Genomic DNA, 24,895 nt, shown 5'->3' with positions numbered 1-24,895 from the left:
TATTCATATTCCTAATTTTGAAAACTGTTCATGTTATAGAATTACAACACAGTTTGCAAATAATTTAAGCCTGTACTGTTATCTTTCAGGCAAATGTAAATATAAGGTATTTTAATGTTATAAAATGAAAACATTACTAGAACATTAACCAACTTATTTGTTTAGATATAGTTAATTTTTTTTAACATTTCTGAAATACATGATAAACAAACTGGAAAACACCCAGAAAATTGTGTTTGGTTATAAAGTTCAAATCACATGAATGGTTATAATTAAGCAAAACTACCAATAGTTCAAACATAAAAAATAAAGAAGATTCTAGACAAATTTGAGGAAATATTTTATCATAATAGTAGCACAGGAAATTATGAACTGATAAAATTTGAAGCCTCTGACTTATCAGACTTTAAAAAAAAATCACCAAGATTAGAAAACAAGAGGTTCAAATATCATATCCCTAGGTGAAGCCATTGAGTTGGGAAATTCCTTAGGACCATTGCTGAAAACTTGCCTTGTGTTTAGACGGACTTACATATAAATAACTTTATGTCACCAAGTTTCTAAGATCAGTCTGAGAGGTCTCGTCTGTTATGTCAGGGGTACCCAAAATCCAATTTGTTGTTTTGTATCAGATGAGTCCAAATGCCTTGAGAACACTATCACACTGAGTGATAGTAAAAATACAAGAAAATCAATATGGGAAAAACTTCTAAGCTGTTAATCTAACAATTTTGACCTGGTAAATGGGTTTCTATTTTTAGATCCCAAAAGCTTACCTTAAATAAAGGGAAATTAATTTGAAAGGAAAAATAATGTTTATTTAAAGTTATACCTTTTCTCTGTTTGTACCCAGATGTGCTAGGGCATTCTTTCACCACATGGCACTCAAAAAGTTCAGTACACTTCAGGTATGTCTGGTCTTTCCTTTTCTACTATGTTACTCTGTACAGGGCACAGACATTTTGGACAGAGAAATAAAAGGTGTCTGTTAATGTTATTCATGAAAAAAAAAAGTCCCACTGAGACTTTGAGCCTTTAAGCAAACAATTAAAGCAAGAAAGTAGTAATAAAAGTGGGACACTAGAGTTGACAAAGAGTAAATATTTTCTGTTGATGAAAATATCTAAATATGTATGAGCTAAAGGGTAGAGAAAAATTCAATAGACAAGTTATTTATTGACTATGTCTAAAATGTTGAAGTCAGTGAAAATGATGGCATCATATGTGATGAAAAATAAAACTATATCAGATGGAAAAGTCTCTAGTGAATGAAGAGGAAGGAAGTGAGATGGAGTCAACACTGTGGACATGAGAAGATTGGATTCATGGATCAGGCTTAGAATATTCTTAGTTTTCTGGTCTTTCTCATGCCATATCCTCTACTTGCAATGTCCTCTTTATAGTTCATCATAAAGATTCCTTCTGTGTCCTCATACAATATTTAGGTAGCTTACTTCTCTATATTTCTAAAGTATATTATATATTTATTTAATATAATCTATCACAAAAGGTTTTATGAACTTTTAAGCTTCATTTATTTTCTAAGTATAAATGTTACATACTTAAAATCTACATCATTGGTAGTCATATTATTTCAAATATGTGTGTATGTGTGTGTAAATATACATATACATATATATAATTTCAAATATATATATATATATTTGAATTGAAACTTTTCAGTTTTATTTTTTTAGTCAACATGTGTTTTTTCAATTATATGAACCATAATAAAAAAGTTAAAACTGAAAATTTAGTACACAAAATGTGAAAACCTAAAATAATTCTATAGAATTTGAAATTATGACACTTTTGATTGTTTTATGTTTTTGTTTTTTATACTTTAGAAGTTATGAAATTTCAGAACTGCTTCAAGACTTTTAGAACACCAGACTGCAATTCATTATAATTATTTGCTTGTATGTTTCACACAATAAATTATAAGTATCTTGAAGATAGGTTCCATATTGTAGTATCTTCCCTTACTGCCAAGACCATAATTGGACCCAGAATATATTATAATAAATAATTGTATTTATTGATTCATGAATGAATATGGGCTAGGAAAATAGATATTTTATATTATATGTCCTAGATATGTGTGTGAATAGAGAGAGAAAAAAGAGAGAGAGAGAAATGGATACTCAGACATACAAATATGTATTGAGTTGTCCTAGGTTTATCTGAACAAAGATAAATCTGCCTTTTTATATCAGTGTTCTGAATCACAAATGTTTATTAGTCAATACATAAGAGACAAGGCAGTAATAAGAAAAGAGTACTGCAACTCATGGCACTTATTACACACCCTACATTGGCAACTCTCTGCATGTCCAGGATAAAAGAAGTCATTCCTGATAGTAAGAAACCAAAGCTATTTCCCTTCCTATAGCCTCTTTTTCCTTTATGGCAGACTTAGGAAGCAGCAGGCTCCAAGGCTGAACTGTGATCTGGTTGTTTATTGGAAGTACTTTCTCACATCTCTAGTTCTTGGTTCATAAATCAATATTTCCTCTTTCCAGCCTTACAATATGTGCATTTCTGAGCCTAAATAAACAATATAGCATGGCTCATCAAGTTCATGATTAAAGTGACACCAACACATTTACATTCATGATGAGAATATTCTGTTTATAAACAAGATTTTCACTCTAGCTAGAGACAAACACATTCCCTCTGGGTGTAAGTGATATAGTGAAAACCAGTGGTGGGTGGATGTGACTGATATCTAATTTTATTGAGCATGAACTAAATGGTGTACTAAGAGGTACCTGATCAGAGGTAAAATGGTATTATGAAAATATATATGCTTTACAATATTGGAAATATAGTTTTGAATAATGCTATATCACTTAGAGTTTCTGAGATTGAATCAAGGTACACAGACTATATGAACACATTTTTTTTAATAATGAAAGTAAATATGACATAATATTAATTTGAAATGCTATTGAACATGATCACATAAGGATGCAATAAAAATCTAGGCATATACAGACCTCTATAAATAAATAATCCTAATTTTAATATGTTTACATGGTGCATTCCTTCTCCAAACATATGTGCAAATCAGAGACCACCTATTCCTTAATAACTTAACCAACAAAGGCCTGTTTTTTTTTAATTTTTAGTTTTAATTGACCCCTAATAATTGTACATACTAATGGGATACAGTGTGACATTTCAGTACATGTACATGATGTACAGATTGGGGTAACTGGCATATCATGATCTCGAACATTCATAATTTCTTGGTGTTGGAAATATTAAAAATCTTTTCTACTAGTTATTTTGAAATATGTGGTTAATTTTTGTAAAACCATACTTAACTCATGGACCATTAGGAGTTATTTCTTCTAACTGCACCCATATAACCATTATCCATCTTCTGTCCATCCACCACATCCCCTCCCCTTAACCATTGTTCTATCATTTATTACTATGAGATCAACTTCTTTAGGTTCTACTTACAGGTGAGACTATGAAGCTTTTGAAGGTCCTGATTTAGATGTCAAATTTTCTTTCCACCCCCCCCCCCACTCCTCTTTTTGATTCTGGTATATTTTGAAGTAAGTTTTCCTTTTAAAATATTTATGAAGCTGTGATGGAGATGCAGTTTGATTTTATGAAATTCTTTTATGTGAAACTGAAGAATAACAACTCAAAAATTCATGGAAATATAACCAAAAACAAAATACTTTTCTTGTCCATGGCCTTCCATGGAAAGCTATAATTTACAAAGAAATTTCTAAGCCAGAGTAGGTTGTAATCACACATGTCCAAATAATCATGTTGATTCTTAGGGATATTCACAAAACTTTGACAATGCTTATTACTAAAATGAACAATTCAAGTTAAAAATGAATATCTGTTCTTACTTCTAAATCTAGCTAGATGAGAAATACTTTGCAAATCAATTAGGATTTATACAACTGTACTTTCAGTAACTATCCTTGACATACCAGGATATGCTACCAAAAGTCACAATAACATTGTTGTCAAGAGTTGTTATTATTTTTATAAGAAATATAGAACATAGCATGTAATTTAATATTAATCTAAAATTAATCTTAATTCAGTTTAAGACATTAAATTTTATCTTATATAAGGAGATAATATTGATTTTTTTTAAAAAAATGATATTTTATGAAAAATATAATTGCACAAAACCATCATGTAAAATGGGATAGATTTTAGTATCAGAGCTATCATTGTAACATTTTGATAAAATATTTCAAGAACAGAACCACCATTCGACCCAGCTGTTCCTCTCCTTGGTTTATACCCAAAGGACTTAAAAACAGCCTACTACAGGGACATAGCCACATCAGTGTTTATAGCAATTCACAATACCTAAACTGTGGAACCAACCTAGACGCCCTTCAATAGATGAATGGATTAAAAAATGTGACATATATACACAATGAATATTACTCAGCAATAAAAGAGAATAAAATCATGGCATTTGCAAGTAAATGGATGGAGTTAGAGAAGATAATGCTATGTGAAGATAGCCAATCACAAAAAACCAAATGCCAAACATTTTCTTTGATATAAGGAGGCTGACTCATAGTGGGATAAGGAGCAGGAGCATGGGAAGAATAAATGAACTCTAATTAGGGCAGAGGGGTTAAAGGGGAAGGGAGGGGACAGGGGATAATTAATGATGGTGGAATGTGATGATCATTACTATCCAAAGTACATGTATGAAGACACAAATTGGCGTGAATATACTATGTATACAACCAAAGATATGAAAAATTGTGCCTATATATGTAATAAGAATTATAATGTATTCTGCTGTCATATATAAATTTTTAAAAATTACATGAAAGAAAGTTCAAAATGATACTAATAACACTGAATCTAGCATCTTTATTTCATCAATAAGAACACAGTCTAGGGGAAGATTAACTCAAAAACAACAGAAACTTGATTCCTAATATAGTTTACAGGTAGTATAGAAGTATAACATTCTGATTTGTTTACATTATTGGAGAAATAACAAGTCATAAGATAAAAGTAGGTATGAACATAGTCTCAATTAGAGTATAAATAAGAACAAATATTTAATGGAGCAATTCACAAGTGTCAATATCATATGGGGCAAGGAATGCTGGAAATGTTGCCTTAGCCAGAGTGTTCATGTTCAAATGGCTGAGATAATAAATTGTCCTCATTCTACACATAAAATGTTTCAATGATGCTCATTGCTTGCAGGCAAAGATTTTTTTCCAATATAGAAGATAAAAGGGTGAAATATTTTTTCCATAACTTTTGCAGTTAGAATATAGTCATGTGTCTCTGAATTAATTTGATGTGGTACCTTATCATCCAAAAACCTGTAGGGGTAATGGGAATAGCATGCAGTTCAAGTGGCCCAGTAACAGTGATTCAGTCTACTGCATGTGACATTGTGGCATGCCAGGGATTCTGCTGCTTTTTTCACACTTCTATGATTATCCCATAGCTTTTCAATAATTTATACATACATACACATGTACATGCACATGCACACGCGCGTGCACACACACACACACACACACACACACACCAGCCACATTCTATTTTTGTAGCATCAATATAAAAATCATCAATATAAAAATCACTTTCAGTTTTATGAAAAATATAAATCCACAGAGCCAATAAGGCCAAAGAAACTTAAGCATCACATTATAATCAAATTGCTGTAAACCAATAGTAAATAGAAAATCTTAAAAGCAGTCTAACAAATTATGGAACAACTGAAAATTTAGATCGCAATTAAAAAGTTAAAAATGAACAATATGATATTTCTTAAATAATGCCGACTTGCTATATTGTGAGTACTTTGGATTTTACAAGTTAACATATTTTTAGATATATGTGCTGAAGAATTAAGGGTGAAGTATCATGATATTTACAATTTACTTTCAAATGTTTTAACAAAATAATATGGATAACTATGTGATGGATTTATAGTTGATAGATAATAGATGAATGGATAAGTGATCAATAGATGGATAATTGATAGACAACTGAGAGGAGAAATTGATAGATGATAGATGGACAGATAAGTGCATAAGTATAAGATGATTTATAGGCAGATCAATATATTATATATAAATGGATAGTTGGCAGATGATAGATATTAGGTAGATAATTGATAGTTGAAAAAGGTGCATAGACAGATCATACATGTATACATGTAAACATATATACATGCATAGAAAAATACTAACAAGGTTACATGGCTGTTCATTGTACTACACTTTCAATTTTTCTATATACTGAAGTTTTTATTTGAAATGCCATATTCAACCTTCAAGACCTCAACAGAAATATTTTGTGAGATATAAAAAATGAAACTGTCAGAATCATTTCCCTGGAGCATATAGGAGAGAGAAAATATTATGGGAATAAAACAGAGAAGGTGGTGGAAGACCCCAGACATTTGTTGAAGTGATTTCTCTCTGAAATATTAATAAACTCATAAAATATGTGAGCTTATGATCAGTCTATTATTCATGAAAATTAATTATCGTATGCACTACACATTAATAGACAAAGGTAGCATGTATGTTTGGAGGAGTGTAGCTCCAGCACAGTTCTGATAACAATATAAAATAAAATAGTTACATAGAATGGCCTTATTCATAAGAGTTACCTTAATAATGAAATTTCTAGAAATCTGGTGTTACTAAGGCTTTATTCTCCACAACCTTTCAATATATTCATATATGAAACCTGAAAATTACCCATTTATCATATTCTATCTCCATTAGTGGTCCATACCTCTCATAGCAACACTCCTGATTTAACTTATTAGCTACTTTATTTTCTTGTTGCCACATGAGGGAAACAAATTTGTTCATACATGGTTTATTCTCAATGTCTGCAAGATGCTTCTGGTTCCTATTAAAAGCTAAGTAATCATTTGCAATAAAGGATCTACAATATATGCAATAAAATTATAAATAAAGGGTCTACAGGAAAGTTTAGTGAAAGGGGGGTGGTAAAGGAATGATAATTGTTTCACAGCCATCAGGTAGGGGGAGAACTCAAACTTCCATTTGCTTTCTTAAGTAAATGGAAAGACTTATGGTTAAACTTAAGTCTAAGTGGATGTAGATATTCAATAATAAAATAGAAATGCCTCTTATATGAAATGAAAAAGAAAACACAAAGAAACTAAAAAGAAAACAATACATAAAATTACAATTGGGCCAAATAAAAAGGTCTATAACTAAACATGTAAAGAACCTATTAAAATATAGAATAAATCATGGAATTCCAATAGTTAAATGTGAAAGGGATATAAAATAGCAACTCAAGTGGGAAATGAAAAAAAATGTAAGCTACTAAATACCAAATTAAAGTAATATTGAGGCATCATTTGACATGTATAAAATTAGCTAAAATTTAGACAAAAACCCAAAGTTAATATGGTTGAGATAAAATAGGAGGACTCATTATGCTCATATCTTTATGGGTTGTTAGAAGCATTCTGAAGATTAATTTACAAATTGAAATTAAGAGAAATTTTTGAATTTGTACTCCTAAGAGCTTAACAAATGGAAACAGAAAGAAAACAGTGTATGATGTTTGTAGCAGTTCCCATTTCTAAAGATGAAATATAGAAAAAGAGTAGAAATGTTCAACACTGGGATAATAAAAATATAAAGTATGTTCCATCAACCTGATGGAATATTGCATAGCATTATACATCACTATTAAATATATATGAACATGTGGAAAATATAAACAGCATCCCTGAGGAGAGGGTAAAATTCAGCTAACTTCAACTGGAAAATCTGTCTGCAAGGTGTAGAATTCCCTAGAAAAAGGGGGAAAGAGCAATGACTATAAGTCAGTGACTACAGTGCTCTCAGTCACTGAGAATGGAATCTGGGAGATAAAACAGGTACAACACAGTCCCTTGGGAGGACAACTGCTGAATTACCTTACCATATGCCTTTTACTCCCCTGGTGCAGAAAAATGAGAGTCTCATCACTTCTATTTGTTTGTACCCTTGCCACCACTGACTCCTTTCCCTGTGAAACTGAGCTGCTTGGTTTTTCTCTTGCAATAGCTGCATTTGTACTTCGCTGAGTTCTGACTGTACCATTTTACATACAGACATCCTGGTCTACCATTTCTTCCTAGGAGTGTCACTTTCGTGAAGTTCACCAAAATGACACAGAGAAAGGGCCTTGGTGCACATATGCCAGCTTCTTCCCCATAAAACACAGAAGGGGATCTCTGAGCCTGCAGAGTAGACAATATGAGCAAAGCTCACCCTCCCGAGCTGAAAAAAAAATTATGAACAAGAAGTTATCATTGAAATTAAATGGTAGCAGACATGTCCAAGGAATATTGAGGGGATTTGATCCCTTCATGAATCTTGCAATAGATGAATGTGTGGAGATGGCAACTAGTGGACAACAGAACAATATTGGAATGGTAGTAATACGAGGAAACAGCATCATCATGTTAGAAGCCTTAGAACAGTATAAATAACGGCTGTTCAACAGAGAAATCCGTGTCCTCCTTCCAGAAGCCCTGTTTTTAACTATGACTTGAAAATTGGGTCTTGTACATTTTCATATTGAACTTTTTGTTAAATAAACTTCAATAGCAAAAACAAAAACAAAAAACACAGAAGGGGACAGAATCCACACCATGAGCTCCCAGGTTAGAGAGGCAGGTATTTTTTTCCCACAGTGTCAGCTCCAGCATCATCCAGCTAAAAGCCTTTGTTTCATGATGCCTCTCATTGTGCATTTCTATAGCTCTGCTGGAGTGTGGTTCCTGCAACTGATTCCCAAATTGTGGCTTTTCCTCTGGATGACAGTCAAACAACTGTTTAGTTTTACATTTGCATAAAAAGGAATTTCAGTTAATTAATAATATAGTTGTTAATTTTGGCAAGTTAAAACATAATAGGAAATATCTGAAGCTTATGAAATTTTTGAGAAAATATACCAGAATTGATACTTACTGTAGTTTTCTGAAGGTTCTGCATGTTTCATGAGAGAAAACATAGACAAGAGAATAAAAGATGCCAATGATTCCTGAAATAATGGTCTTTAAGTATTGAAATTTCTGAGCATAATGTTCTAGATTGCCACAGACACATTTTCATTTTTTAGGTGATAGTGATGATTTTCTTGTACTATTCTTTTCACACATTGTTTTAACATCTGCATCAAATTATATGTAATTATTATAATATTTCATAGCTCTATCTACTTTTATTTTATTTTCATTTATACACTTTTTGCTTATATCCTTTGTAGGCAACATTTTCACATAAATATTGATTTGTATTTTATGTTAGCATCAAAGAATAAATTTTAAAGCAGAATTAACAGATCAAACATAATGAATAATTTAATTCTAATTATTATCTTACATAATTATTTTCCTAAAACACTGTTCTTGTTCCTGGCATCTACATTGAAGTACTTCCAGGAGATATGAAGGATGTGATAACAAGTTTACAATAGCAGCTATTGAAATTGGTCTGTCATGCAAGCAAATACTTCAGGATGACACTCTATTTAAGCTTTTCTACACACAGGAGAAATTTACCTCATTTGCAAATTTATGTGCATATAGCATAAGAGAAAAACCTTATTTTTCTGCTGAAAACATAATCCTTTAGTATTTTATTTTATTGAGCCCACATAGAAGGAATCAAATAAACATATAAAGCATCCTTCTGCATGTCACATAAAAAAGTGAGAAAAACGAGTGATTATTATCTTGCATGGAGCCTGCAGATGTATTTTCTTTGCCCTTATTTTTAATTTAAATGGTTTAATATAGCTTGTTTGTCATTGTTTCAACCATTCATCCAATACTTCTGTTACTACCAGAGTGATCACACACTGATGTAGAAACATGAGCTTCTGGATGCTGAGGAAGCACACTCACTGCTAATCATTTTGCCATATGCTCAAATGCTTTATTCAGAAAGCATAGTTATTGCAAACATGGGGTTCTGTGAGGCATGTCTGTTATACTTTGACTCTACTTTCTGAAGTCTCTCAACTTTGTGATGTGTCCAAATGCAGGCATGCAGGTATACAAAGTGTAGCAAGTCTGTTTTTGAGCTTTCTCTTAGCATGTGAGCATATATTCTCATAGGCTCACTGGGTAGTGTCACTTTTCTTTCATTTTTTTTCAAGGTACCCTAATTTCTTTTTCTTTCTTTCTTTTTTGGTTTTTAACAATAAATGCATTTATTAGATAAACAGAAGAAGGAAAAGCATTGATTTGGTCTCTGTACTTTTCTTCCTAATCCTAGATTCTCTTGTTTTTGGCTTAGCTGAGATTCTTTTTCGCATTACAATCCTTATTACACATATAGAGCACAATTTTTCATATCTCTGTATATAAGGTATGCTCACGCCAATTTATGCTATTATACATGTGCTCTTTTTTGCATTACAATTCTTAATACACATATATACCACAATTTTTCATATCTCTGTTTGTATATTAGGTATGTGTAGTGTTGCTTTTCTTAGGATGGTCTGGGCTTCATTTGCAAAAACGTGAAGTTATGAATCATCTTTGTAAAGTTGTACTAGGAAAAGAATATTGAAACATAAAAATATAAAGATGTATGTTAGAGGGAGATATGAACTTAAAGAAGGCATTTATATTTTCAGTTTTAAAAATAATGTTTCTTTCAGTTTTATCTACAACATATAAAGAGTTTAAAAGGCATCGCACCCATCTTTACCACAAAGAAAAAAAAAAAACATGTTGAACAAACGGGAAAACTAATGAGCCAGGCCTGGTGGTACACACATGTAATCCTAGTGGCTCCAGAGGCTGAGGCAGGAGTTCAAAGCCAGTCTCAGTAAAAGTGAGATGCTGAGCAACTCAGTGAGATCCTATCTCTGAATAAAATACAAAATAGGGCTGGGGATGTGGCTCAGGGGTCAAATGCCCTTGAATTCAATCCCTAATAAGAAAGGAAAGGAAAGGAAAGGAAAGGAAAGGAAAGGAAAGAAAGAAGGAAGGAAGGAAGGAAGGAAGGAAGGAAGGAAGGAAGGAAGGAAGGAAGGAAGGAAGGAAAGAAAGAAAGAAAGAAAGAAAGAAAGAAAGAAAGAAAGAAGGAAAGAAGGAAAGAAAGAAAGAAAGAAAGAAAGAAAGAAAGAAAGAAAGAAAGAAAGAAAGAAAGAAAGAAAGAAAAATAATGACTTGACTAATGACTAAGAGAATGGAAAATTTCCACCCCCAAATCTTGAAGAACAAATAGAGAACCATAGCTAAGATTAAGCTAGTTTTGTTTTAGTGTGGAGAGTCAACATGACCCATAAACCACTAGAACATTAGACTGGAAAAAACTCCTAAATGATAATTTTGATAAAAATTCTGGAGACCCAGGATGGAATAGACAATTCTATAGGCATATATTCTCAGGTGAGCTTCCATCTTTCATGGGTTTTACCCATGTAAACTTACTTGGCTGTCATGGTGAAGAGCCAAATGACAATTTAAAAAAAAAAAAAACCAGAGTATTTTCTATACCCAAGGCCTGCTCTTCAAGGGGAAAGACTTTACCCAAGTCTTGTATCATGATAGAGATGTCTACGGGCATTTACCCTGTCTAGGGGCATTTACCCACAATCAAACCCAAGTAAATTTTATGTCACAACTAAAATTGTAGAAAATTAAAGACCACTTGTGAGGGTCACAGCTTAAGAACATAGGCTCATTAAACACTGAGGTATAGTTATAAGGTCATAGAAAGCTTTTCTGCCATGCATCTAATCAACACTCCAATAGGGATCAAATACAAAGGCAATAGACAATAGAAATGTAAGTTGCAGGAGCTTTTTAAGAAAAAGCTCTTTAGAAAGACCCAAAGACAAGAGGAAGACTAAAACAAGAACATTAGAGGAATTATTTGTCAATGGCACATAGACCTATAGGAAAAATATCACAGACCAACTTCTAACCAGATGATCATAAAGCTTCCAATCCAGACTTAACTACTCCAGATTCTGTTACTTGATACATCACATCTGACTCTTAACAAAAAGTTACAAAGCATGCTAAAAGGTAAGAAAATTATGATCAGAATACAAAAAAAAAAAAAAAAAAACATTAGGGACTGAGTGATATGACAAAGATTTTGAAATTATCAGACAAAATATTTAAAATAACTACTATCCATACTTCAAAGATCTAAAATGAAAAAGTACAATAATAATCAAGGACAGACTGATAATACAATCATAAAATTGGAAGAAAGAATCAAAAGAAAATGTTGGAAATAAAAAAAATACTGCAATAGAAATAAAGAAGCCCTTGTTTGGGCTTATCAATAGAGTGGACATAGTGAAAGAATAATAAGTGGCCTCGAAAATATGTCACCAGAGATTTTTCAAACTGAAATGTGAAGAAAAAAAAAAGGAATGGCCAAAAAACCCATAGTACCTTTGACATATGGTATGTTTTCAAAAGGTAACGTAAGTGTAATTGGAATGCCAGAAAGAGAAAAGAGAAGGAAGCAAAAGAAATATTTGAAGTGATAATACCTTGTCACAGGCAAATGGTGAGTTGAAGCCATAAGCCTCGGTTCTTGTATCCCATCAAAGGAAAGTTTAGAGTCGGATGATAAAAGCCAAGCAAGAGAATTTTATTATGAGTGAAAGTAAGGCTCAAATAAAGAGCACTCAAAAGAAAAAGGGAGTGGGTAGTCTCTGAGCAGAAAATAACAAAGGAAACTAAATGCTACTTCCAAATTTATTACTGTTTTATATGTTTGCTATTAGAACTGGGATCCACTCTCCCATGTTTAACTCTTCCTTCACATTGGCTCAGGGAGCTTTTGACCCTAGTTGATCCTTTCCAGAACTATCATGATGAGCATCCCATTCGAAGGGTGAGTTTATGTACAAGTCAATTCTATGTTAAAGCAGGTGCTGGAGTCAATGACTGGGCAAACTTTATCTTCGTGCACTTGTGCTATTAATACATTTTCCCTTCTGAAATACATTTAGAAACCTACGGCCATAAATCCTAACTTTATCATGATCCCAGTAGACCCTGTCACAAGTTAGCTTATGAATCTTTCCTTCTTGGTGTATTTCTTATTTGGATCCCTTTGTTTCTACCTGTTTATTCTCATGATTTTAATTCACCTACAAGTTACTTGATTATTCCTTAAAGGCAATTTAAAGAAACCCCTATGTTACTGGTTGGCATTGCACTGTTCCTTACTAAATAACACCTAACAATAAGAATTTTTCCAAAAGTAATGACAGACATGATTTTAATTGGATTTTCCATCCCTTTGACTAAAAGATCTGGTAAACATAACTTTCGAGGAGAAAAAGTTTGTTTGGCACTCGTAATTTCCAAGGTCTCAGTCCCTAATCTGACGAGTGCATTGCTCTGGGCCCAAGGTGAGCCTGAACATTTGAGGCAGAAGGGTTTGGCAGAGGAAAGCAGCAGAGGAAATGGCAGTAAGGAAAGAGAGAGAGAAAGGAGCTCCACTTACCAAGGAAAAATATACATCCCATAGGCACAGCATTGTGATCCACCTCCTCCAGCCACACCCTGCCTACAGTTACCACCCCGTTTATTCATTCAAGTGGACCAAGGCACGGATTAGGTTAAGACTATCATAATCTAATCACTTTCACTCTGTAAACTTTCTTGCATTGTCTCACACAAAAGCCTTTGAGGAACATTTCATATTTAAACCGTACCAGACACAAAACTATTTATTAATGAAATTTAGAAAACACACATAATGATAAACACAGTATACTCTATACCTTGCACATTCAAATTGCAAAAGACTAAACGCAACGTGAATACTTAAAATCAAGAATTGATCAAACAAGCCTAAACTGAGTAGATATCTTTGATGTAAGCAAAGCTATAAATTAATTTGATCTAATTGATGTTTGAAGTTTACTCTATTCAACAAAATTTGGATACATATTCTTATCAAAGTCGCATAAAAGTTCATCAAAATAGACCATAGTCAAGTCTATGAAACACATCTTAACTATTTCTTAAAGATTTAAATCACATAAAATATCTTCAGAGCATAATGAAATCGAACTAGAAATCAGTCACAGAAAGACAGATGGAAAAGACCAAACATTTGGTGAAAAAACAAGATATTTAATATAACACATGGATTAAGGAAGAAATAATTTTTTAAAAAATAATTTAACTGAGGGGATGGGGTTGTGGTTTAAGGGTAGAGTGCTCACCTAGCATGAATGAGGCACTGGGTTCAATTCTCAGCACCACATAAATAAAATATATTATGTTCACCTAAAATCAAAAAATAAATATTTAAAAAATATTTAACTGAATAAAAATAAATATAAAGCCCATATGAATGTACAGGATATAGTAAAGCAATATTTAGAATTTTATAGAATTAAATGTATATATTAGGGAAAAAAGAAAAATACAATCAATACTCTAAGCCTTCACTTTAGGGATCTAGAGGGAAAAAGTAATATATGACTAAAACCAGAAGAAAAATATAATAAAAACTTGAGCACAAATAAATAAAATTGAAAATAGGAAATAAAAGATAAAATCAATGAAACAAAAAAAAATGTTTCTTTGAAGAGATTAATACAGTTGACAAGCCTCTAGGAAGACTAATCAACAAAAGTAAGAGAAGACAAAAGTCACTAACATCAGACATACATTTTTATCAAGAACTAACCTCATTGGCTACTTCCCCTGATCAGAGAATAAAACAAATAAGGCATATCACTCTTGAGAATTACCCACAGATTCATGAAAGAATCATGAGAACGTTTTTGTTCAAAGAACCATGGGGATTTGTTTTTATTATAACAATACTTTACATAAAAATGAGAGGTTTTTCAAGTTCCTGTTTCACACTCTAGGAATACTCCTTTGTATGTTTGAAGTTCTTTTTTGTTTTGTTGGATCTAATTCCCATAGTGTGCATGCTACCTTGAGAGAAAGAAAATACTTTCTGAGCTCCATTCCCTCCCTCTTTCTCCAGAAGTATTTTGAAATCACAGCATACCACAGAATTCCCCAGTGGCCTGCTATAGGAACATAGTCCCCACAGTGCATAATGACTCCCAAGTGGCAGCTTAAACAGTAGGAAGTTAGAATGAATTATGGAGAATAAAAATATCCCTGGATCCTTTTCTTCTTTTTATTTTATTTTATTTTGGGGGTGGGGTAGGGGAGTGCAGAGCTGGCTCTTTAATGGTAATGAACATGATCCATACAACATTAGCATCAGACATATTCCCTACAGCTTCCCAGCATGGAAACAGTTCCCAGAGAAGACTGAATAAGCCAAAGCAATTTTATTGGTTCACATTCTTTGTGCTTGATTTGCAGATATCATTATTCTGGCAATGCCTTTGTCATAAACCGAAGTCACAGAAGTGCTTTAAAAATGAAAAACACTTTTGAAATGTCTCCAAAGTTTCAGTGTTTTAAAGGCCCAAATTTTCTCACTTAGCAAACAATGAAATCATCTATTTATTATATTGGCATGGTTTTGTTTCTAAAACTACGGTCAAAATCACTCTGGCAATAAGAGCCATGTCAGGAAACTAGTATTTAGAGATGCTAAATAGATGCACAACTATGAGATCTCTCAAGTGTAGACACTGGGAATTCACCAATGTTCCCAGCAGCGTTGTCAAATAATGTCAATAGTTGTTATATAAAATCCTGATGTATAACTTAGAAAAAAAAAAGCTTTCTGGAAATGATTAATAAAATGTCACTGTGGGCAAGGTAAATAATGGTTGGGTTTAAGAGGTGAAAATAGAGTTTGCATGATGAGACCACAGTATTTTCTAGCACAGAGTACTGCAATAATCCACCGTTTCTCTTTGGCCATTCCCAGGCTCATTGTACCCCCTATCATACCTCTCAACACTCACCTGGCTTCAAAATATATACTGTTTCTTGACTGCAGGTGTCTACCCATTTCTAGTGTTTTAATATAAACCAAACATCCAACAACATACTAACTGTTCATCACCCCTGACCCTTGTATCTTTCTTTTCTGTCTGCTCTCTTCTATTGTGCTGTTTTTTTAAGTCATTTTGGCCTGCACATTTCTTGTTAATGCATTACCTTTTCTGCTTTGATAGTCTATAAAATTTTATTGTGTATTAAACATTCTTATTTTTTTTAGCATTTAAAATATTTTATTACAATTTTGAAATAAATAATTGCTAGGGTTTACATATTCCTACCAAAACTCATGTTGTGATTTGAGTGTCATTGAAAGATATTAAAAGGTGATACTTTTAATAGCTGATTTAAGTCATGAGGATTCATGGATTAGTGAGGGAGTGGTTTTGTTATAAAAAAAAATAAGCTTTTCTTTTTTCTTTTTTGTACCAGCAGTTGAACCCAGATATGCTTAACCCTGAACCACATCCCCAACCCTTTTTATGTATTTCTTTTGAGACAGGGTCTCACTAAGTTGCTGAGGCTGGCTTTGAACTTGCAATACTTCTGCCTTAGGCTCCGGAACCATTGGGATTACAGGCATGTGCCAATATGCCCAGCTTAAAAATGAGCTCTCTTAGGGTAGCTTTCTCTGTTTCTTGCCATGTTATGACCCTGCAGTAAACCCCCCACCAGATGCTAGGCAGATGCTGGTGCCATGTTTTTGGACTTTTAGAGCTAAATAAAGCTATATACTTAGAATTTATCCAATCTGGTAGTCATAGCCATATTAAAGGAATTAAAAAATAGTACACTAATAGTAAAAATGTTACCTCCTACATGCTCTTTCCAATCATATCCCATATTCCAATTGCCATACTACATGATTACTGTTATTTTTTATTTGTATGTGAACAAATGCAAATCTAATTTGTTTTTTCTACCTTTTACACTATTCATGCTATTTTTCATCTTGTTCTTTTTTCACTTAATATATTTTGGAGATTTTGCATTTCAATAAATAATGAATTTCTTCATTCTACTTTAAATTTTATAATATTCCATGGAACAGATTGGCCATCATTTATTTACACAGCATCTTATTGATGAACTTCTAGCTTGGTTTAAATATCACACTTATAAGCAATGCAATAGCAAGAAGCCTAATCTACATCAATTTGCATGTGTGCACATTTGTGCAAGAAATGTTTTATTAGTCTTCTATTGCCATATAAAAATGGTCAAAAGTTTAGAAGCTTAAAAAAATCACTATTTATTATCTCATAGTTTCTGTGAATCAGGAATCCAGCATGGAAGAGTCTGGCCCTCTATTCAGGTGCACACAAAGACTTAATCCATCTAGCTGTTTTGCATCTTGAGCCTGGAGTCCTTTTATAAGCTTGGTTGTTAGCAGAATTCAGAGCCTTGTAGTAGTAAAATTCATGGTTGCTTACTTAAGCATAGTAAAAGAGAGTCTCTGACCCCTTCTCTGTCTTACTTCCTCTAGATCCTCTTTTCAAGAGTTCGCTTGACTAGATCAGTTCCTCCCAGGACAACTTCACATTAGATTAGTTTAAAATTAGTTTCACCTTAGATTAACTTAATATTGACTAATTCCAAGCTGTAATTACGTCTGTATATTCCTTTACCACTGAATTCCAACTGAATATAATCACAGAAGATATATCTCATAATTTTTATCATATTTTTATTAGTTAAAGAGCAAATTGTAGCTGGATATGATGGTGTACACCTGTAATCTCAGAGGCTCCTGAGGATGAGGCAGGAGGATTGTGAGTTCAAAGGTAGCCTCAGCAATTTAGCAAGGCCCTAAGCAACTTAGTGAGACTCTATCTCAAAATAAAATATAAAAAGGGCTGGATGTGAGGCTCAGTGGTTGAGTGACCCAAAGTTCAATCCTCTGTACAAAAAAAAAAAAAGAAAAAAGAAAAGAAAGAAAGAAAGAAATTATATATTCTATCTGTACCCAAGAATCCTGGATTATAGAAAGACATGAGCCATTGGAGATCTTCTTAGAGTCTTATCTACCACAAATATATTCCCTGAGGAAAAAGAGTGGAGTCAATTACAATTTTTAAATAAATTGTCCAAAGACTCTTCCTAGGAAATTACATATTCAAAAGCAACATATTCCTTTTTCTCCATAGGACTCACCAGCACTACATGCCAATAAATTTTCAAACGAAACCAGTCTTACAAGTCAACTGGGGGTTCTCAATATAGTTTTAATGTTCTTTCTCATTATATATAAAATTAAATAGCTTTCCATATATATAAGCAATATTTTCACTGATACTTTTTAAATTTCTTCTCTCATATTCTTCCATTGGTTATTAATCTTATGATTTTAGAGGATCAGAAATGTAAGACTTCTGCCCCTGACAGGAGTTGCAAACATATTTCATAATGCTGCCATTATTTGCATTTATCTTTCATTATCCTTAAAAACTATAAAAAATTTATTTTTGTTATCAGACTCATTGAGATTTTTAAATAGCATATGAGTAGTAATTGGCATTGAAAAGGAGTGCTCATCATTTTCCTGTAGTAATATATAACTATATAATTTTATATTTACACAGTCCATATTCTGTAAATTTCCTGGCATATTATTGTTAAACATGGATATATATTTCCCAATAAGCTCCCCAAACCATTTATGGCATAACTTGTCTTTTTCCATTTGATTTGAAATAATCTCTTGTAGAAGACTGCAATTTCCAAAATTACCTGCACAATATTCTTAAGAGGAGATGTTGATACTATTTTTTTGAGAACAAGGGTCTATGTTCTCTCCCCTGCACCAAGGCAGACCAGCAATACTTATCTCAACCAATAGAATAAGAGGGATGTGCTGCTCTGTAACTTAGGAAATGAAAGGCAACATGGCTTCCTCCTGGCTTCCTATCTCAGGAAATGTGCATTTGGGGCTTTGAGCAACCAAGTAAGAAGTCTGACTACTCTGACACTGCAACGGTCAGGAAACCAACTGAAGAGATAGAAGATCATGTGAAGTTCTGACTTGTCCATTGACAAAGCTGTCAACTCAGGTACCAGCATATGCATGAAGACACCTTTGAGATGATCCTAGGACTAGCCAGAGGCAGAACTATATAGCTAAGATGCTCCCAAATTTCTATCCCACAGAAATTGTCAGTGATGATAATTATAATTTTTAAGTTGTTAATTTGGAGGATGTAAAAAAAGAAAAAAGAAAAAAAATTGGGGAGATATTTTGCTATACAGTAATAGTAATCAGATTATCCCTCCAGCATGTACCAAATTTACATCTGAATTTGTGTGTGTGTGTGTGTGTGTGTGTGTGTGTGTGTGTGTGTGTGTGTATACATACATACATTTAACATTATGCTCCATTGTCTGAGCTGACAATTCATGCATCACTACTGCAAAGTTTTAAATCCTGGAAATTTGAAATATTGGATTTCATTACCAAATTGTATTAGTCTTCCTCAGTAATTTCTAGCTTGAGAGTATTTCTATACATTTCTTGATTTTTCTTAGGAACTTTATTTTCATATTTGTTCAAATTTTCCTCAATAACTTTCAATATGAAGAAAATCTGAAATTTTTATTAATATATTTCTTGAAATTTTTTGTGCGATGCTATGGTTTGAATATGTTCTCTCTAAAATTTAGATACTCCAATGTAATAATATTAAGAGGTAGGCCCTTTGAGAGTTGACGAGGGCAAGAGGACCCCTTCTGATGAATGGGATGAAGACTCTTATTGAAGAGGCTTCACTTGGCTTTTGACAAATTTGCTCTGTTGTCCTTTTTCCTTATCCATGTGAGAATGCGGAAAGAATACCCTTAACAGACACCAAACATTGGTATCTTGACCTTGAACTTCCTAGCCTCCAGAATCATGAGAAAATACTTTCCTTTTCTTTATAAATTACTGACTCAGACACTTGTTATAACAACACAAAATGAACTGATATTTTAGTGTTGTGCTTGCTACTTCTAAAAATGGAATATTTTCTTCTGTTATTGTCTAATTCAAGTAAGTTGCATATATAAATACTATTTAATTGTGTTCAGTATTTGTACAATCAACTAGTATATGAATAAATAAGAATATTTTGTGGTTTGTGGGGTTTTAAAAACTAATATTCCTAGCACCACTACTATTCAAAATTTCCAACTTCTATTTATTCAAACTTCTGTTTATCTCCTTACACTGCATAATAGCAACAAAGTAAACAATGATGATAGAAGGCATCTTTCTTTTGGCCATGTCTCTAGCAGAAAACTCTTTTCAGGGTTTCCCTATTAATTGTGATGTCTTTGGAGCCAAAAAAAAAAAAAAACAACTTTTAAATGCTATCAAAGGGCCTATGTATTTCAATATATTAACTGTGTTTTAATGATATAATGATTTTAATTTCATTAAACTATATGTTAATGATGTCTCGTTTAAAAAAACATTAAAATATATTTTAATGATGTCTCATTTAAAAAAATATGACTGTCCCCAAATCTCTGGCGATTTTCATTTTAAATGATCAGGACATCTAGTCCACTGACCAAATCCAGAGGCAAGGACTATATTCAGATTTTCTTGCTTGATGGTTATAGCATTTGACTCCATTCAATGTTATAGAACACTGGATTATTTATGTACTTTCATTTAGTACTGTTTTCTATTCAAATGTTACCACATATGCAAAAGAAGTCCTTGTGTGTAATAAATATATACATCTTTAAGGTGTGTCTTTAAGGGAGACTTAAAGCCTACAGCTAGCTGGCGGCTCTCAAAGTATGCTGTTCGATATGCAAACATTATATGTAAATGTAGAGGAGACCATAGCTCTTTTCCTCTCTTCCAGAACTTAAAATGTATTTTTTGAGAAATGCTGTATTTGTTTAAAATATTAAATGAGTGGCATATCGAAAATATTTAAAATTCATGAGTTCTCTACATCAGGAACAATATTTTTATATTTCAATATATTTTATGTTCCAATCTACAAAAGCAAAAAGACTATTTATGAAAGTTAGCATTGCATATCATGGTCTTTCTTTGGGGAATTATCTCTTTCACCTAAATTTTAACATTTTATAAATAGAGATGTCAAAGAAGATAAAAGAAAGGTTTAGATGCAAAGAGCTACATGTATTTAATGAGGACATTAGGCCCAATGTTAAGTGCCATGAGAAGCAACCTGCCCTCACATAAGACTATTCTAATTCTATACAAGCAATAATTTCCACATTGTTTTCTTAAAATGTTTATAGAAACAAGGTTTCATAATTCCTTTAGGAATAGATCCAAATTATGCACAGTTTTTGCTTTCATCCATTAAAAAAGCAAAATGTAGTCTTTTCATTACAGAATATTTTAAACTAATAAATGTCAGTATCATCTTTCTACAACAATTTTTCCATCTATTACATGATAGTAATTGTCTCATTTTTTTTCCTAAATACAACTTTATTTTTCTATGTAAATGTTTCCCTTAGGTCACTTCATTAAATAATCAGATAAAGCTCAATAAATATCTGCATACTTGTAGGGCAGACTCAAAATGGCTACAGATAGGCTCCATCACTGAGGCTTCTGGCAGGCTATGATTTAACGTGTCGTCAAGGTCATAAACACTGTGATTCAGCATGTGTACTCAAGGTCATAAACATTTTCTTGTGAACATGTGCGCACAGTTATAACCTGTTTGTAGTGGACCTTCTTTGTCTGGCCTGTATATAAGAAAGGCCTATAGAAATGGTTCAGGGGGCAAAATAGAACTGGCTGGGGGCCAACTTGAAGCTAGAGACTGGATAGGGGCTATTGTCACCTCCAAATAAATCATTTCTACTATCCCAACCATGTCTTGCATCTTATTCTACATGCCAGAATCATAAATCTATTTCCTGGGTCTGAACCCAGGCTGACAATATCTATTAAATACCATGAGCTGTTTATCTTTGCCATATGGTAATTATTGATTTAGGGAAGATCCCCAAATCTCACAACATTTGTGGACTAAAGAAAGGAGTAAATGGATGTATGGGTGTTATTATTGTTCTGTTGAAGTCAAGGATCATTTCTTTCTAACAATTTCACCTTTGTTTCCTAAGTTTGTCTCTGGTGTTTAATGTATATAAATTTGATCAATGAGTATAAAATTTGATCCATGAGTATATGATAAAATACGATCCAAAAAGAAATGTTTGATAATCAGAAACTGTGTACATTTCGTAACTGTTTTATCCAGGTAATGAAGTGGAAAAGAAGGTAGTAGAAGTTTTGTTAGTGGTGTAAGAAAGAGAGAGGTGGCAGAGAAAATGAGAAAGAAAACAAGAACATCACAGTAGCCTCACGTGAATCGAAAGCTGAGCAGAGTGGAGAAATGGAGATAAAGAGGAGGGAACAAAAGAAAGTGAGAGTCAATAATGGGAAACTTATAATCTTTCAGGGAAGTAGAGAAAATTGTGTGACATCATGAAGCTAAACATTGGTGAAGAGAGCTGGAGAAGTAATCTTCACAATTTCCAGGATGTAGCAGGTTACATTGAGAGCTCTGATTTTTAATAGTTAATCTGTACAAGATTTGTCCTCCCCACAAGTCAGAAACACCTTTCACAAGGACAGAGAACACATTTTGATTTTCCTCAAAAGCTTTACATTTGCTAGTGCACACAATAGACAGGCAGGATTTGCTTTTGAAGACATGCTGACTTAGCTCCATCGTGAGTCACATCACTTCATTTTCTTCTACAGCAACTGACTTTTCTCATTTCATAAATTTATATTTATATATAAAATTTCCAGGATAATTGTATGTACTAAATATTCTGTTCAGCTTTTCTATTTTATATTTATATAATTTTTACCTTTCATCATCTTAATCCTTATGAAGATTAACAATCAGATGGCTTCCTCTCATTATCTAAAGTTAGAACTACATAAAACAGGCAAGAAAGTAGAAAATTAGTTGGCATCTCCAACATATATACAATAGGTTAAAATATATTTTTAGTAGTTTAACAATGACTATTTAATAATATGTCAAAGTTTATCTACTAAAATGGCATCCTGTAATGTCCTTGCTTTTAAATAAAAGTTTAAATGTTTTAGGAAGCAGGAATGTGTGTCATAGATACCCAGGCAACCCTTCATTCTGCCACCCAATCTGGGCATTGAGAATCAAGACCTGCTTCAGTTCTATACCATTATTAAATTGGTCTCCACTGTAATATTAAAAATTTCCTTTGTTCCTGAAAATTTTCTTCTGGGTACTTTGATTTGAAAACAAATTTGAGATATGTATCAAACAAGAAATTACTGATAATCTTTGTGAATGTATTTTAGCAGAATCTTTTATGCAAAATCTAGAATATTAAAATGAGTTATAAAGCTAAACTAATACAAAATCATGAGATTAGCTAAAAAAAATAGTAAACACAAAGATCTGAGTAAAATCCTTAAAGGGAGAATATCTATATAAATTTAGCTCATCATGTGTTGACACTTAATGTAAGTTAAAAATTATGGATTATTAAATATACAATTTCAATACCAATATCAATTATATACATATATACCTATATATATATGTGTGTGTGTGTGTGTGTGTGTGTGTATCTATACCAATCACAGGTGTATGTATATATATACACATATATATTCAGGTGTGTGTGTATTTGTTTATGTTTGTCTGTGTTTGAGTATGTTTAAATTGACTCAGATATTTATTTGACACTTTGGGTTATAATCCAATACTATCTAGAAAGATATATATATATATATATATATATATATATATATATATATACAATTTTATATATATAATTGTATATAATTATATATACAAAATCTTTCTACTTCACATAAAACACAATTTTTATAATGAATATATTTAAAACAATTAGCTAAAACAAAGCCATATTTTCAGGATGGCAGCATATAAAGTGAGTATAGGAGACAACTAAAGGAGTCCCCATGGTCAAATCTAAAGCAATTTGACCAGCAGAATAAAGCAAAAATAGCATTGGATTATAACCCAAAGTATAAAATGAATAATTATCAGACAAGACACACACACACACACATACACACACACACACACACAGACAACTCACCATGTAGAAGAATCATAATTTATGTACATACTTTACCTTCCAGAAGCATAACTCTTCACTCCCTAGGTAAGAGGCTTGTTTAGTGATTTATTTCCCAATAGTATGAAAAGAACAAAAAAAGTAATTTCACAATAGGGTAACTTGACAAATGTGACCTTAGTAGAAGATCAAGGTTAATTCCAACCCTGATAGATCATATTTATAGACAGTACCATTGATATGATATGATGAAAATGGTTCTTACCTCCCCAAAACACTTTATTGCAAAGGAATCATGAGGACAATAACACAAAAATAAAAATTAGGGGACATTTTTACAAAATATTGACCACCATCATCAAAACTACGATTGTCATCAAAAGAGAGAGAAAGAGAGAGAGAATAACAATTAAATAAATGTCATGTCTTGGATGGAATCTTGCAAAAGAAACAGCAAGTAGATTTAAAAAAATAAGAAAAAGTGAATGAAATATGAACTTTAGTTAATAATCATTCATCAACATTGGTTCATTGATTGTGATATATGACTAATAGTATGGGATATATGTAAAAGCTATTTTAAAAATGAAATTTTCATAAAAAAACTGGGACATACGATATGCAGTCATAATATGCATCAGTTTCTGAGTAGAATGAAGACACTGACAATAATGTGTACTTGGATTTTACTGCAATGAATAATCAGTTAATATGCTGGTATCCAATAGAGGGCTGAGTTCCCAGGGTAAACAACCAACCAAACATTTAACCAATTTAATGATAGGTTTCCAATGAGAATCAGAACCCTTGGCTACTTGTTTCTGTCCAAGTACACCTGGAAACTGGTAAGAAGAACTCAGC

At 32.5% G+C, this 24,895-nt stretch overlaps 1 long non-coding RNA gene and 1 pseudogene across 1 annotated transcript in view; one reads left to right on the top strand and one right to left on the bottom strand.

The window, feature by feature from the left end:
• LOC144369330 (uncharacterized) overlaps positions 1-24,895 on the bottom strand; it is a 286,790-nt gene that overhangs the window by 204,768 nt on the left and 57,127 nt on the right. The gene's annotated exons all lie outside the window — the stretch shown is intronic.
• On the top strand, positions 8,265-8,500 carry LOC120885099 (small nuclear ribonucleoprotein G pseudogene; annotated as a pseudogene).

This window comes from Ictidomys tridecemlineatus, chromosome 12 (genome assembly GCF_052094955.1).
Source record: "Ictidomys tridecemlineatus isolate mIctTri1 chromosome 12, mIctTri1.hap1, whole genome shotgun sequence".
Taxonomy (NCBI): Eukaryota; Metazoa; Chordata; class Mammalia; order Rodentia; family Sciuridae; genus Ictidomys; species Ictidomys tridecemlineatus.
The sequence above is the reverse complement of the archived record's forward strand: the minus strand, read 5'-3'. Positions and strand labels throughout refer to the sequence as shown.